General features: G+C 37.1%; 1 pseudogene; it reads right to left on the bottom strand.

The window, feature by feature from the left end:
* Positions 1 to 831: 831 nt before the first annotated feature.
* LOC112006819 (xanthotoxin 5-hydroxylase CYP82C4-like) lies at positions 832 to 6659 on the bottom strand (annotated as a pseudogene).
* Between the last annotated feature and the right edge of the window lie 7751 nt (positions 6660 to 14410).

Here is a 14410-nt window from a genome sequence, read left to right as displayed (position 1 = left end):
TATTTATAGCCACTAAATTAAAATAGCGATAGAGGATATTTATACCCATAAAACAAAAAATAATCTTTTTAGAAAATTCATTGTTTGAAACCTATAGAATGATTAATTACACACTTTAGGGAGAGGGATTTTTGTAGGCCATTAATCACTCTAATTTTTTATTGCATCACACTTTCGCCTGTCATTCACCTCAACAGGTTGCTTCAGGTATGCTGGTTCTAATCTATGTTATGCTAGTTTTGTGATGTAGGCACTTGTTGTGATTAAGAATCTTTTGCATCTTAGGATGGCTAACCCTCTGGAAAAAATAAAAAATAATAAAATAATAAAATAATAAAAATAAAAATAAAAACCTATAGCCACATTTTTAAAACACAGCTATAGTCAAATTATTTATAAAAAATAAAAAATAAAAAAAAAATAAAAAAACCTTGTAATGTTTGAAATGAGAAACAAAGAAAATAGCGGTAGGATTTCTTATCCTATTTAACCTCTAAGAAATTCAGTTTTTTCATCGATAATATTTGAAATGTGGGAGTATCCAAGCTGTTACATGATCTCAAATGTGAATGCATCCAAGCAGTGGGTCACAAACAAAGAAAGACTATATCTAGTGTTAAATACTATAAATGAACATAATTAAAAGTATGGACCTATCAAAATAAATAAATAAAAGCATGCAGACAAACCACCTCACTACCACAGAGTACAAACCACTAGATCGAACATCCTTATTTGCTTTTACATATGCCCAATTAAGAACCTACTTATGCCAGCAACACTTCAATCCTATTTTATTCATTTACATCTCTAACATTGCGAACAAGCACTTCAATAGCCATAGAGTTTGGCCGGGAGTTTTGGGGTAAGAAGAACCTCCAATGAAGTTGCTTTTGGAAGAGTTGTACCAGGGCTTTCAGTCATGTCAACAGGTTGATCCAATGGGATTGCAAATTCAAAGGCATGAAGTAGACGAGCAAGTGTCAAGTGAAGGATTTGGATGGCAAATGACACACCAAGGCATGATCGTCTGCCAGACCCAAAAGGAATAAGTTCAAAGTTTTGACCTCTAAAATCAACATTCACAAAGTAATGTGTCTGACTGATGTGCCAACAGCTGACTCGGTAGCTGGTGTGTGTGATATGCCTAACAGCTGGATTAGTAGTGGGTGTGTGTGACGTGCCTAACAGTGTGATGAGGTGTGCCTATTGTGGTGATGAGGTGTGCCTATTGTGGTGATGAGGCGTACGTGCAGTGGTGCAATACAGAGTTGTGTACAGTTAAGTAAGCTGTTAGTGACAGTTAGTTAGGAAATTGTTAGAGATAGTTACATTATTGGTTAATAATCAAACTTTCATTATTGAGTGTGATGCATCAGGTAGTGGTTTAGGGGCTATTTTGATGCAGAATCATAGACCAATTGTTTTTCATAGTCAAGTCCTTAAGGGCAAAGCACTACAATTATCTACCTATGAAAAAGAGTTATTGGCATTAGTCACAACAGTACATAAATGGAGACTTTATCTCTTAGGCAGGCATTTCATTATAAAAACTGACCAACAAAGTTTGAAGTATATCTTAGAGCAGAAAATTGCTACTCCTGCCCAACAGAAATGGTTAACTAAATTGTTGGGGTATTTGTTTGTGGTGGAGTATATGCAAGGGTGTGAGAACAAGGTAGCTGATGTCTTGTCTAGGAGGTTAGGTGTTGGGTTTGAGGATTTAGCTGTTTCTAACTCTAATGTGGTCTCTCCATGTCTGTGTTTAATTTCTTTTCCAAGTCCTTGGATTGAAGAGTTGAAGGCTACCTATCAGTCCTCCACTGTGATGCAACTGCTGCTACAGCAGCTACAATCTGGTTCAGCCTGTCCTAAATTCTTTTCTTTGCACAATGGGTTGATTCTGTACAAAGGGAGGGTCTATTTGGATCCACAGAACAGTTTGAAGTCCAAGGTGCTTCACTTGGTCCATGACAGTCCTTTAGGTGGCCATTCTAGATTTCTCAAATCTTTCCATAGATTAAAACAAGATTTTTTTTGGGTGGGAATGAAATCAGACTTGAAACTCCATATCAGAGAGTGTGGGGTTTGTCAGCAAATGAAGCATGAAACTTGCAAGCCAGCTGGGTTGTTACAGCCTCTTCCCATTCCTCATAAGCCTTGGACTACTATTAGTATGGATTTTGTAAGTGGCTTACCTATTTCTCAAAGGTTGGACACATTAATGGTGATTGTGGATAGGCTTACTAAATATGTCCACTTCATTGAATTGTCTCATCCTTTTTCTGCTGCTAAGGTGGCTGCCTTGTTTGCTCAAAATGTCCTCAAATTGCATGGTATGCCAACCTCCATTGTTTCTGACAGGGACCCAGTGTTCACTGCTAAATTTTGAGCTAAGCTATTCAAATTTCAAGGGGTTAAACTTGCTATGTCCTCAGCATATCACCCATAAACTGATGGCCAGACAGAAGTGGTGAATAAATGTTTAGAGCAGTACTTGAGATCTTTTTCTGCAGATAGACCTACTGAATGGTCTGATTGGCTTTACTTAGCTAAGTATTGGTTTAACACCAATTACCATTTAGCTACCAAATTAACTCCATATGAGGCTGTGTATGGATTTCCCCCTCCTCGTTTGTTGGATTACATTCTTGGAACAACTCAAGTGGCAGCTGTGGATTCTCTTCTTCAATCCAAACAACATATCTTAACTTTACTCAAACAAAATTTGGTAGATGCCCAAGCTCGTATGAAGCAACAATGTGACCTTCACAAATATGAGAGAGCTTTCAATGTTGGTAACTGGGTTTACTTAAGGCTACAGCCTTACAAGCAACAATCAATAGCTCAAAGAGCTTCTCATAAGCTCTCCCCTAGGTTCTTTGGTCCCTACTAGGTGTTGGAGAAAATTGGAGAGGTTGCTTATAGGCTAGAGTTACCATCTGATGCTAGCATACATCCAATATTTCATGTCTCTTGCTTGAAAGCTAAGCTTGGACACAATCATGTGGCTATTGCCTTGCCTCCATCAGTGAACTCTAATGGCATTCTTACACCTGAACTAGTTGCAATTCTCCGAACTAGTTGTTGTTCTCCAAACTAGGTCTCACAAGCTTAGAAATAGGCTTATAACTCAACACCTGATTCAGTGGCAAGAAGGAAATGCAAATGATGCTACTTGGGAGGATTTGCTTATCCTTCAACAGCAATTCCCTCATCTTGTGGGCAAGCTGTTTTAAGGAGGGATGAGTTGTTAAGATACTGGGGTGCTGGCTTAGGTGTGTTGGCTTAGTAGTGTACCTGACTAATGTGCCAATAGCTGGCTCGGCAGCTGGTGTGTGTGATATGCCTAACAGTTGGATTAGTAGTGGGTGTGTGTGACTTGCCTAACAGTGTGATGAGATGTGCCTATTGTGGTGATGAGGCGTGCATGCAGTGGTGCTATATAGAGGCGTGTGTAGTTAAGTGAGCTGTTAGTGATAGTTAGTTAGAAAATTGTTAGAGATAGTTACAGATAGTTGCAATTGGTAGTTACTGAGATTGTAAGTGATTGTAATTGTATATAAGCCCAATTTTGGAATAATAAAGGGAAGCTTGGAATTACTCAGTTACTCTCCTTTTCTTGTTTTGACTCTATTTGGAGGTGGTCCCCTCGAAGTGACCAATATCTCTTCTTCCTCATTTCTCTATTTCCTCCATTACTTTCTTTCATATTTCAGTTCATAACAATTTGACCAATATCTCTTCTTCCCCATTCCTCTATTTCCTCCATTACTTCCTTCCATATTTCAGTTCATAACATCCATACATTCACTAACAAGCGAGTGCCAGCTTTAACATTATAGCCAACAACGTTACAAGCTTCCAATGCTTCACGCGGTCCTAAGAGTGGACCAGCTAGGTATAAACGAAGAGTTTCCTTGATAATTGCTTGAAGATAAACGAGGTTATTCATGTCCGATTCTTCAACCTGTCAATGCATACCAACATGATGCTCTAATTCTTCTTGTGCCTTCTTCAACGCTTTTCGATTGTTCAGAAGTAATGAGATGGCCCATGTCAACGTCCCTGATGCAGTGTCACTGCCACCAAGGATAAGTGCCTGCATAAAAATTTTATGACCTTAAAGATCTATTTAATTCGTTTAAAGAGGAATAAGTTTCAATTAATATTTCTCATAGAAATCAATGCTAACTATGAAACTTTTTTTTTTTTTACAACTTATTAAGGTGTGATAATTCGTGATTAGAACAATATCACTTTTACATTGGTAACATTAATTTGATTATGCACTAATTATAATAGACCATATTAACATGGTCATATATGGCTTCTATATCCAATCTAGCGTTCTCGAAACCCTTGAAAATAGTCAAATCTTGAGGCAAGTAGGATTAATTTGAAGGCATGGCCATCCAAGAATAGGCCTAATATTTGGGCTCTATGTTGTCTTGAGATGGCTCAGAATTAAGGTTCAGCCTAGAAACTCTGTGGGTAGCCAACTCCACCACAGTCATATTACAAATTCATATGAATCATATGGTTAGTTAAAGTAGTGAAATCACACGTTAGATAATAATTAATGTAAAAAATAAGCTATTAATATTATACCAAAACAACCAACATATATACCAGGCAAGTCGACTTGATGCTAGTGTCTGCATCATATCGAAAATTTGAGAGTTGACCCTCTTCCTGAAGTGACAACATGACATCAATGAAATCTTGCTCACCGTTGGCCTTAACCTCACCAGAAACTCTCCTTTGACGATGCCCCTCCAGCTAGCCTCCCAATATAGAATCCATCTCCTTAGCATTCTTCTTCATTGCCTTTTCATGCCCCTGCAAATCCAACCAACCTAGAAATAGAAATGCATCCGAAACCACAAATATGCCCATCAGATGAAAGAATTGATTGATTGCATTTTGACACCTCCTTGCCTCGCCACTGTCAGAAGCAGCTAAGTGAAAGATTCTGAGCTTGCTAGAGTGCACAACAATGGCGGAAAAATAAGAACAACACAATGAGAAAGAGAAAGAATGGAAAGAGAGCGAGAGATTTCTGGAGAGAGTACTTGAGTCAAAATTATATTTCTTAGACTTAATGTACATACAACCATCAAAGCTGTTTATATAGTATAATTACATCAAGGTCAGTCCAAAACTAATATAACTGAATATAACCAACTCCGTGAATTAAGGGATGACAGCTGGAAGCAGTTATGGTGGTTGAATGGTTGGAACTTCCCTCTTCCCTGTGCACTGAAGTAACCAATTCTGTAGCTTAATGAGGAAACAGAGCACTGGAAGACTCACTGGAAGATTCAACACCAGATACATCATCCAAAGCAATCCGTCTCATTAATCATAAAATGAACCTAATTAAACAACATCATTTCCAATATGAAACTAGTCATTTAATTAGTCATTTGAGTCTGCTTCTTCTATTTTCACTGTGTGCTCTGTTTGAGTAGCAGGACTGACTTCAACATGAAGCCATAGATCTTGGCTCTGATACCATGAAAGATTCTGAGCTTGCTAGAGTGCACAACAATGGCGGAAAAATAAGAACAACACAATGAGAAAGAGAAAGAATGGAAAGAGAGCGAGAGATTTCTGGAGAGAGTACTTGAGTCAAAATTATATTTCTTAGACTTAATGTACATACAACCATCAAAGCTGTTTATATAGTATAATTACATCAAGGTCAGTCCAAAACTAATATAACTGAATATAACCAACTCCGTGAATTAAGGGATGACAGCTGGAAGCAGTTATGGTGGTTGAATGGTTGGAACTTCCCTCTTCCCTGTGCACTGAAGTAACCAATTCTGTAGCTTAATGAGGAAACAGAGCACTGGAAGACTCACTGGAAGATTCAACACCAGATACATCATCCAAAGCAATCCGTCTCATTAATCATAAAATGAACCTAATTAAACAACATCATTTCCAATATGAAACTAGTCATTTAATTAGTCATTTGAGTCTGCTTCTTCTATTTTCACTGTGTGCTCTGTTTGAGTAGCAGGACTGACTTCAACACTAAGGAACCAATATAACGTTTCCCCGCAACCATTCTGACCGCCACATTGAGTGTCAACTCTACTGACCAGTGTTTAAGATCAACAAGCAAAGGAGAAGAGCTATTTTGGACCCATAAACTGTATAGCTCCTTTATCCCCGTCTCAATTTCAGAGAACCTAACATGCTTGAGCATCTCTAGCCGATGATTTGAGAGAAGTTCAAGCGTTGAAATCTTTCGCCTCTCACGCCAGAAGGAGTTGTAGGGTGAAAAACCATACACTGCACAAGTGTACCCATGTGTTTTGCAGCTACTATTGCTGGACGTGAAGCTAGTGCCTTGTCATTAATGGTGAAGCAATCCTTTGCTACTTCCCAGCTACCCACAACAAAAACTCAACGACTGCCTAGGTCGATATTGAATGCTGAGCCATATATCAGCCATTGCTCCTAATGTTCGGTAGAGAAGATAATCAGCACCAAGAAGAAGCTGAAGGCGGCCAATTATAGGCCATGCACCAGCTGGTTCAAGAGCCTCTTTGCTGTTGCTGTATTTCTTTGCCTTTCGAAGCAATGTATAGAGAGACCAAAGAAATAAACACAGCAACAACAGTGAATTGTAGATATGCATCCATGGTTCAACAGGAAAATAGACATGCAATATGCATGGATATGAATACCGAGTCAAGTTATATGTAAGTCCACTCCAAGAACAATTTGACTAAAATCATTTTTAGGGCCTAATATTAAGTTTATGGACTGAAATTCCGTAATGAACTAAACTTTAGCATCCAAAATCATATATAATCCTTTTTTTTTTTTTACATCAATTTAACAATAACCATAATTTTTTGTTGGATAAACTACATATTTAGTTCCTATCATTTATATCATGTTTCGATTTGATCTCTAACCTTTTAACTACGTCAATTTGGTCCATAACCTTTCAGTGTTGTGTCAATTTAATTGTTGACATGGTAAATGACCAAAATAAAAAATTAGTTTCTATTAATGTGGCAATAAACTAATTATTTATTTTGGATGATTGTCACATCAATAATTTTTGTCTAAGAAATAATGGCAATGACTAAATTGATATGACACTGAAATATTATGGACTAAACTGACACAATTAAAAGGTTGGGATCAAATTAAAATATAGTATAAAGGATATATACCAAATATGTCATTTACCCATTTTTGGTTTAGTGATAAGAGCTAATAGGTCACAATATGAATGACCCCTTGTGATCAACCCTAATTAATTAATTTAGCCAAGTAATTAATTAATCAATTAATCATGCAATTTTATGGAAGCACAAACAAATCACCAATCAACTAAATATGCAGCGGAAAATAAATAACACGGTAATTTGTTTACGAATGGGGAAAACCGTAATGGCAAAAACCCCACCGGGTGATTTTCAGGTCACCACTCCCGAAACTCCACTATTATCAAATCAAGCGATTACAAGTAAACGAATCCCAAGTACCTTACTAACCTACAGTTGAACCCTTACCCCATTACCCAATTGGACTTGATCTGTAGTGACAGTCTCCACCTTTGATGCACGGCTCCCAAGTACGTGACTAACCAATACGCGGATCCAAGTACGCGACTTCAAAACACCAACTGATGAAGAATGGTTGGCTGCAAAGTTCTTCAGATCATCCTTTCTGATGAATAGCAGGAAGATGTTTGGTTACAAAACCCTATGGTGCAAATACACAGCAACTTCTTGATGGAAGATGAACTAGGTCAAGAACTTCGTCTGTTGATTACAATTTGCTTAAACAGAGATTGCTCAATGATAATGCAACTTGTGTCACCCAAAACGGCTCTTAAAATAATCCTTTTATATGTTTAGGGTTAGAAGAAAAGAAGGCCCAAAAACATATTCACGGATCCCAAGAAAATCAGATTGGAAATCTGACTTTTTAAATCTCGACAGATAGCAGGTGTCGAGGTAGCTGTCGAGAGGTGTCGAGCTTTATAAATTTTGTCCCCGCCCCCCAAATTTTTGAAAAAAATTAAGGAAGTTATTTTTTTGGAATTATCTTAAATAATTTGAAATTTTTTAAAAGAACCTTATCATTTTGGCCCCGCATACCCAATAATATACATATATATTTAAGAAAGTCTAAAAATAAACATAACTTTCATTTAAATAGGATACAATCCATAAATATGTATGTCAAAAAAATTACAATAATTAAACATTTAGCATTTTTAAAATGAACACATAGATATTTTAACAATTACCTCAACAAATAAAAAGGGAAAAAATTCTAATTTTCATCCCAACACACATCTACGGCTTACTTGTACCACAGTAGTAGAAAAATTGAAAGATCAACAGCTTTGTTGATTTGTCGCACCACCATGTCCCCCACACAATTGCAAAAAATTTCGCCACGGTGCTCTCACAAGTGACTCTCTCTCTCTCTCTCAAGTATTTGGTATCAAATGATACCATGTTAATGATACCAAAATCCAATAAGTGTGAGACATGTCAGCAAAAAATAACTAACCTACTAACGAATGAAAGACATGTGTTAGTGGGTAGTTATTTTTGCATAAATGTCTCTTGTTCATTGGATTTTAATACGGATGACATGGTATCACTTGATACAAAATACTTTTTCCTATCTCTCTCACTCTCTCTGTCTCTGTTGGCATTTGCTTTTTTTTTTTTTTTTATTTAAGTTATTTCATTTTTCCACTATTGCTGCAATTTTGGGTTTACAATATAAAAAGTAAAAGTTTTGTGTGACTAGACTAGACAAGAAAAAGTGAAAGACGAGCTTGAAGCTTTGGTAAACCCCTCACCCCTATACAATGCTCCTATGTTACTTTACTTTTCATTTGCTTTCTTTTGATTTCTTCACTTTACTTTCCATTTGCTTTCTTTTTTATTTTCCTTATAATATATTATTTGTTATTATAATAATCAATATATTATACACCGTATGGCATTATAATTTATAAATGTACTTGATTAGTTTAATTAAAATATATAGTATATACTACTATATTAACATGTATTTAGTTGTTGTTTATAGCACATATTAAATTATGAAGTTTTTTACATTACTATTTTAGATTTCATACACACAAAAAAACATTTTATATATATATGGTCCCCCAAAAATAAATTCCTAACTCTGCCACTAAGTGTAGGCCAAAGTTGGGAGATTTTGAATTCCGTAGCTTACACATTTTAGTAAACTGTTTTACATTTTCAAACCATTAGACCCATTTCCTCTTGACTTCCTCGTGAACTATACAGCAACTTTAACAGAATGGTGCTCGTTATGCAGGTTCTAAAGAGGAAGGTAAAAACAGAGAGTATATATTGATCTACAGTCTACTTAGAATTTGATTGTGAAGATTTCTTCAGTGTCAATGGTGGTGAGAGTTGTTTTCAATTTGTTTTAAAATTTGGCTTACTTATATATATTTACTTTTTAACTTCTATCTCATAAAGGCATAGACTCTTTTTATTAAAAAAAAGGAAGACTATAGTTTATATTTGTGTCTAAGCTTTTTTACTAGCTTGTGATTTTTGTAGATACTACCCCCTCTCATGACAACACTCCTATCCACCATTGCAACTTCAAAGAAACTCATCACTTAGAAAAACCACTTTACAGGAACAGTAGCTCCAGTCCCATTCTTGAACCCTCTAAAACAGATATGAAGAAACAAATAATTGAGCTTTCACAAGAAAACTTCAGGGATGATGCCATTGATGGCAGTCAAAATTTACACGAGAGGTCTAAAGCCCATCCTACCATTTGTCCCCTTTCTTCGAAATCTACAAATAAAAACCTTTACAAATGCGTAACAATTTTTTTTTTTTTTTTTGAGTAAACCAACTGGAATTTTATTAATGGTTTGACATAAAATTTCTGTCCTGCATTACAAATGGAGAGACATCAACAGGGATGTCCTCAAGCCAAAATTGGGGGGAAAGCAAATATCTTGCTTTCTTAGCTAATTTTTTTGCCACCACATTACAGATTCTACGCACGAGTCAAAGCAAAGAATCTAAGGTTGCCCACATGAACTCTGCAATCTTCAACTGGATGACCAAAATGGGCAAGGGAAGAACAATCTGAATTTAAAGAGTTAATGATCATCTCGGAGTCCCTTTCAGAAACAGCTTCCTGCAGACCAATTTCAATAGCAAAAGAAACATCTCTCTTGCAAGCAAGAGCTTCCACATCCACATCGGATGGAGGTAGACCAATCCATTTAGACAAAGCTCTGATAACAGTACCTTTAAAGTCTCTAACAACAACTCCAATGCCAGCTGATGAGAAGCCCCTAAAGAGAGTTCTATCAAAGTTAGCTTTGTAAAAAGGCGGATCAGGGGGGTACCCAATGCTCAGACTGAAATACAGGCCAAGGCAAACTAGATGGTATGAAAACGGCATAGAATTCTTGTAATCTTGCCACTGCATCAGAGTAGATCTGATGGTATGGTAGTGATCCTTGCACCGTACGATCTGCATTCCTCTCGAACCAGATACTCGATCCTACCATAGCGTATCGATTTACTAATTCTGGACCATCAGAGTTCAAAACTCCCAAAAAAAAATTCCTAAAATCTACGAAGTGTTCAAATAATCTTGTCCGATAGAACTTATCCTCCCACCTAACATCTTTAATCCTTTAACTTCCCCAAAAGAGCATGATACGACCCCCTCCACGGCCACGTGCAGCTCCTCTTTTCCCTCGAGGGGCTATGGTTAAATCTAAGGATTTTCAAAAATAAAACAGTAGATGAGGAAATATATGGTTATACTTCGAGGGATAACCAAGACCTTTCTAACAGGCAAAGCTTGATTTTTACTAAAATATTCTCATACCTCTTTATTAATCATAATAGGCCTTATATAGGCTTACAATTGAACATAAAAACAAATCCAACACCTAAACGATAGAAACAATTCCTACAATTGCTAGCCTACTAATTTGATAAGGATAAAGGCAATTGCTATCCTATTAAATAACAAATACTTGAAATATCATATAACAATCAATAGCTAAGATAAAGATAAACTCCTAAACAAATTCAAAAGCTAGAACCAATCTGGTATGGCAGCTGGTACGTAACACTGCCTCCCCTTAAAATCATCCCTTGTCCTCATGGGATCCTTCTCCATGCTCATTCGGCCAACACACCTCAATAAAAAAAATTGCCCACTGCAGCAAATAAGGAAGCCGGTTTGAGTGCTTGAGCATCAATTCGTAAATGTTCTTTTGAGGCCACTAATGAAGCAAATATTCTCTCATAGATCCCATTTGCTTTAGCTTCATTAGATCACCAAAGAAGTCATCAAACTCTGTCGGGCCATAACGTGTGTACAAGCCTTCTTTGAGGAGAGGCCAAGTGATTACTCTCTCTTCTTCCTTTAGTTATTGATACCATAATTGTGCTTCCCCCTCCAAATGGTAGGCAACCAATGAAATTTTTTGCCTCAGCAATATTTTGGAATTCAAAAAATTGCTCTGCACGGCAGATCGAACTAGTTGGATCTTCATTTCTGTTGAAGCGTGGGAAATCTAGTTTTGTCACCCTGGAATGACAGCACTATGTGAGCCAGATGGTCTAGAGTTGAATCTACCTGAAGACCTTTCCCCCTCATCACGCTGGTGAGAACTCAAACTGCTATGATTACTCGAAAGGTTGTCAAAACGAGTATGCATTGCAGCAAGCATTCCCTATATCTCCTTCATCATCTTCTGTTGTTTCGAAACCATGGAAGTCAGGTTGTTAACCTTTCCTTCCAATTTGTCCACCCGATCCTCAGCCATAACCTGCTTTGATACCAATTTGATACGACCCCCTCCACGGCCACGTGCATGTGCAACTCCTCTTTTCCCTCAAGGGGCTATGGTTAGATCTAAGAATTTTCAGAAATAAAATAGTAGACAAGAGAAAATATATGGTTATACTTTAAGGGATTACCGAGACCTCCTTAACAAGCAAATCTTGATTTTTACTAAAATATTCTCATACCTCTTTATTAATCATAATAGACCTAATATAGGCTTACAACTAAACGTAAAAACAAATCCAACACCTAAACAATAGGAACAATTCCTACAATTGCTAGCCTACTAATCTAATAAGGATAAAGGCAATTGCTATCCTATTAAATAACAAATACTTGAAATATCAGATAACAATCAATAGCTAAGATAAAGATAAACTCCTAAACAAATTCCAAAGCTAGAACCAATCTAGTATGGCAGCTGGTACGTAACACTCTGAAAAATATTATTATTGATTGACTGTTCACTTTTGAGCTTCGACTCCCTCGAAGTAGTCTATCTATCAATTAGAAGGTCTTGGTTCCCTTGAAGTAACCAACAAACTCAATTGGGTTTGCAACAATTGGTATTAGAGCCAAGCATGAAGGAACAATGGTTGGAACATGATAGGTCACAATATGAATGACCCCTTGTGATTAACCCTAATTAATTAATTTAGCCAAGTAATTAATTAATCAATTAATCATGCAATTTTATGGAAGCACAAACAAATCACCAATTAACTAAGTATGCAGCAGAAAATAAATAACACGGTGATTTGTTTACGAATGGGGAAAACCCTAAAGGCAAAAACCCCACCGGGTGATTTTCAGGTCACCACTCCCGAAACTCCACTATTATCAAATCAAGTGGTTACAAGTAAAGGAATCCCAAGTACCTTACCAACCTACAGTTGAACCCTTACCCCAATACCCAATTGGACTTGATCTGTAGTGACAGTCTCCACCTTTGATGCACGGCTCCCAAGTACGTGACTAACCAATGCGCGGATCCAAGTACGCGACTTCAGAACACCAACAGATGAAGAATTGTTGGCTACAAAGTTCTTCAGATCATCCTTTCTGATGAATAGCAGGAAGATGCTTAGTTACAAAATCCTATGGTGCAAATACACAGCAACTTCTTGATGGAAGATGAACTAGGTCAAGAACTTCGTCTGTTGATCACAATTTGCTTAAACAGAGATTGCTCAATGATAATGCAACTTGTGTCACCCAAAACGGCTCTTAAAATAATCCTTTTATATGTTTAGGGTTAGAAGAAAAGAAGGCTCAAAAACATATTCACGGATCCCAAGAAAATCATATTGGAAATCTGACTTTTTAAATCTCGACAGATAGCAAGTGTCGAGGTAGCTATCGAGAGGTGTCGAGCTTTAAAAATTCTACACTTCAACTTGCTTTCTCTTGGACAGACTTGATGACTTCAACACTTGATCTTGAAACATTGTTTCTTGAAGTATTAAAAACACCTAGAACTACCCAATTACAAGCAAAGTGCGTTTTGTCAAAGGATTAGCCAATTTACATAACTAAGTGACATATGTTCTTAAACAAGTTAAAACATATATGTCCTAACAATCTCCCCCTTTGGCAATCCGTGACAAAACCACAACAAACAAATGAGCATATGGGAGAAGTCATAAATCACTCAACTCATATTCACTTGTTGAATACAATAAAATTTATCCTAACACAAACTCTTGAAAAACTTTGCAAGAAGAGAGCTTATGATAAGTAGACTTTGACAACCTGTATTTCTGAAACACTTTAAACGAAACTCATCAAGGCATCTTGTGTGAAACAGAAATAAATAGATTGCATACAAGTATAAAGAATATGTGTATAAAGATAGAAAAGAAACAACACATGAAGAGAGAGGTGAAAGAAACATACATCAACATATATAAGAGATAAGATAAGTACAATGTATGTAAAAATGGTCAAAGGACCTCATATACAAGACCAATGTATCTAAGAGATAAGAAAAAATACATATAGCCTCACTACATCCCTCAAAAATATAATAACACTCCCCCTATCAAAAATGTCCCTATATACTAACTCTCCCCCTAAGATGACTACTCTCATAGCCCAAAACTATTCCCCCTTTTTGTCACGAGTAACAAAGGGTAGAGTGTCATGTAGACATCTCATCGGCAGAGCTAGCATCCCCATCATCATCATCATCATCCTTATCATCCTCATCATCCTCAGACTCTAATGCTGCTGGAGTAGATGGTGAAGGAGTAGCCTCTGGAGCAAATCTACCCATGATCGCCTGCCATCGTGCAATACGACCCACATGAACATTCACCTGATACAACTCAGCAGAGAGTGTATCAAGACGAGTGTCCATGCGCTGCAGCTGCGCCATAATATCACCAAGGGAGACATCGCTCGAAGAGGAAGAAGGAGCAGATGTAGAAGGAGTGGATCTGGGCGGCGCCGAACGGGAGGGAGGAGTGGCACCTGGCTGTCTCGACCTGAACTGCGCCTCCCTACGTTTTACGGTAGCGGCGTCTATGGCAGATATGTGTGT

Source organism: Quercus suber, unplaced genomic scaffold (assembly GCF_002906115.3).
Source record: "Quercus suber isolate HL8 unplaced genomic scaffold, Cork oak 2.0 scaffold_162, whole genome shotgun sequence".
In the NCBI taxonomy this organism is placed as follows: domain Eukaryota; kingdom Viridiplantae; phylum Streptophyta; class Magnoliopsida; order Fagales; family Fagaceae; genus Quercus; species Quercus suber.
Note: the sequence above shows the minus strand (reverse complement) of the source record. Positions and strands in the feature narration are given on the sequence as shown.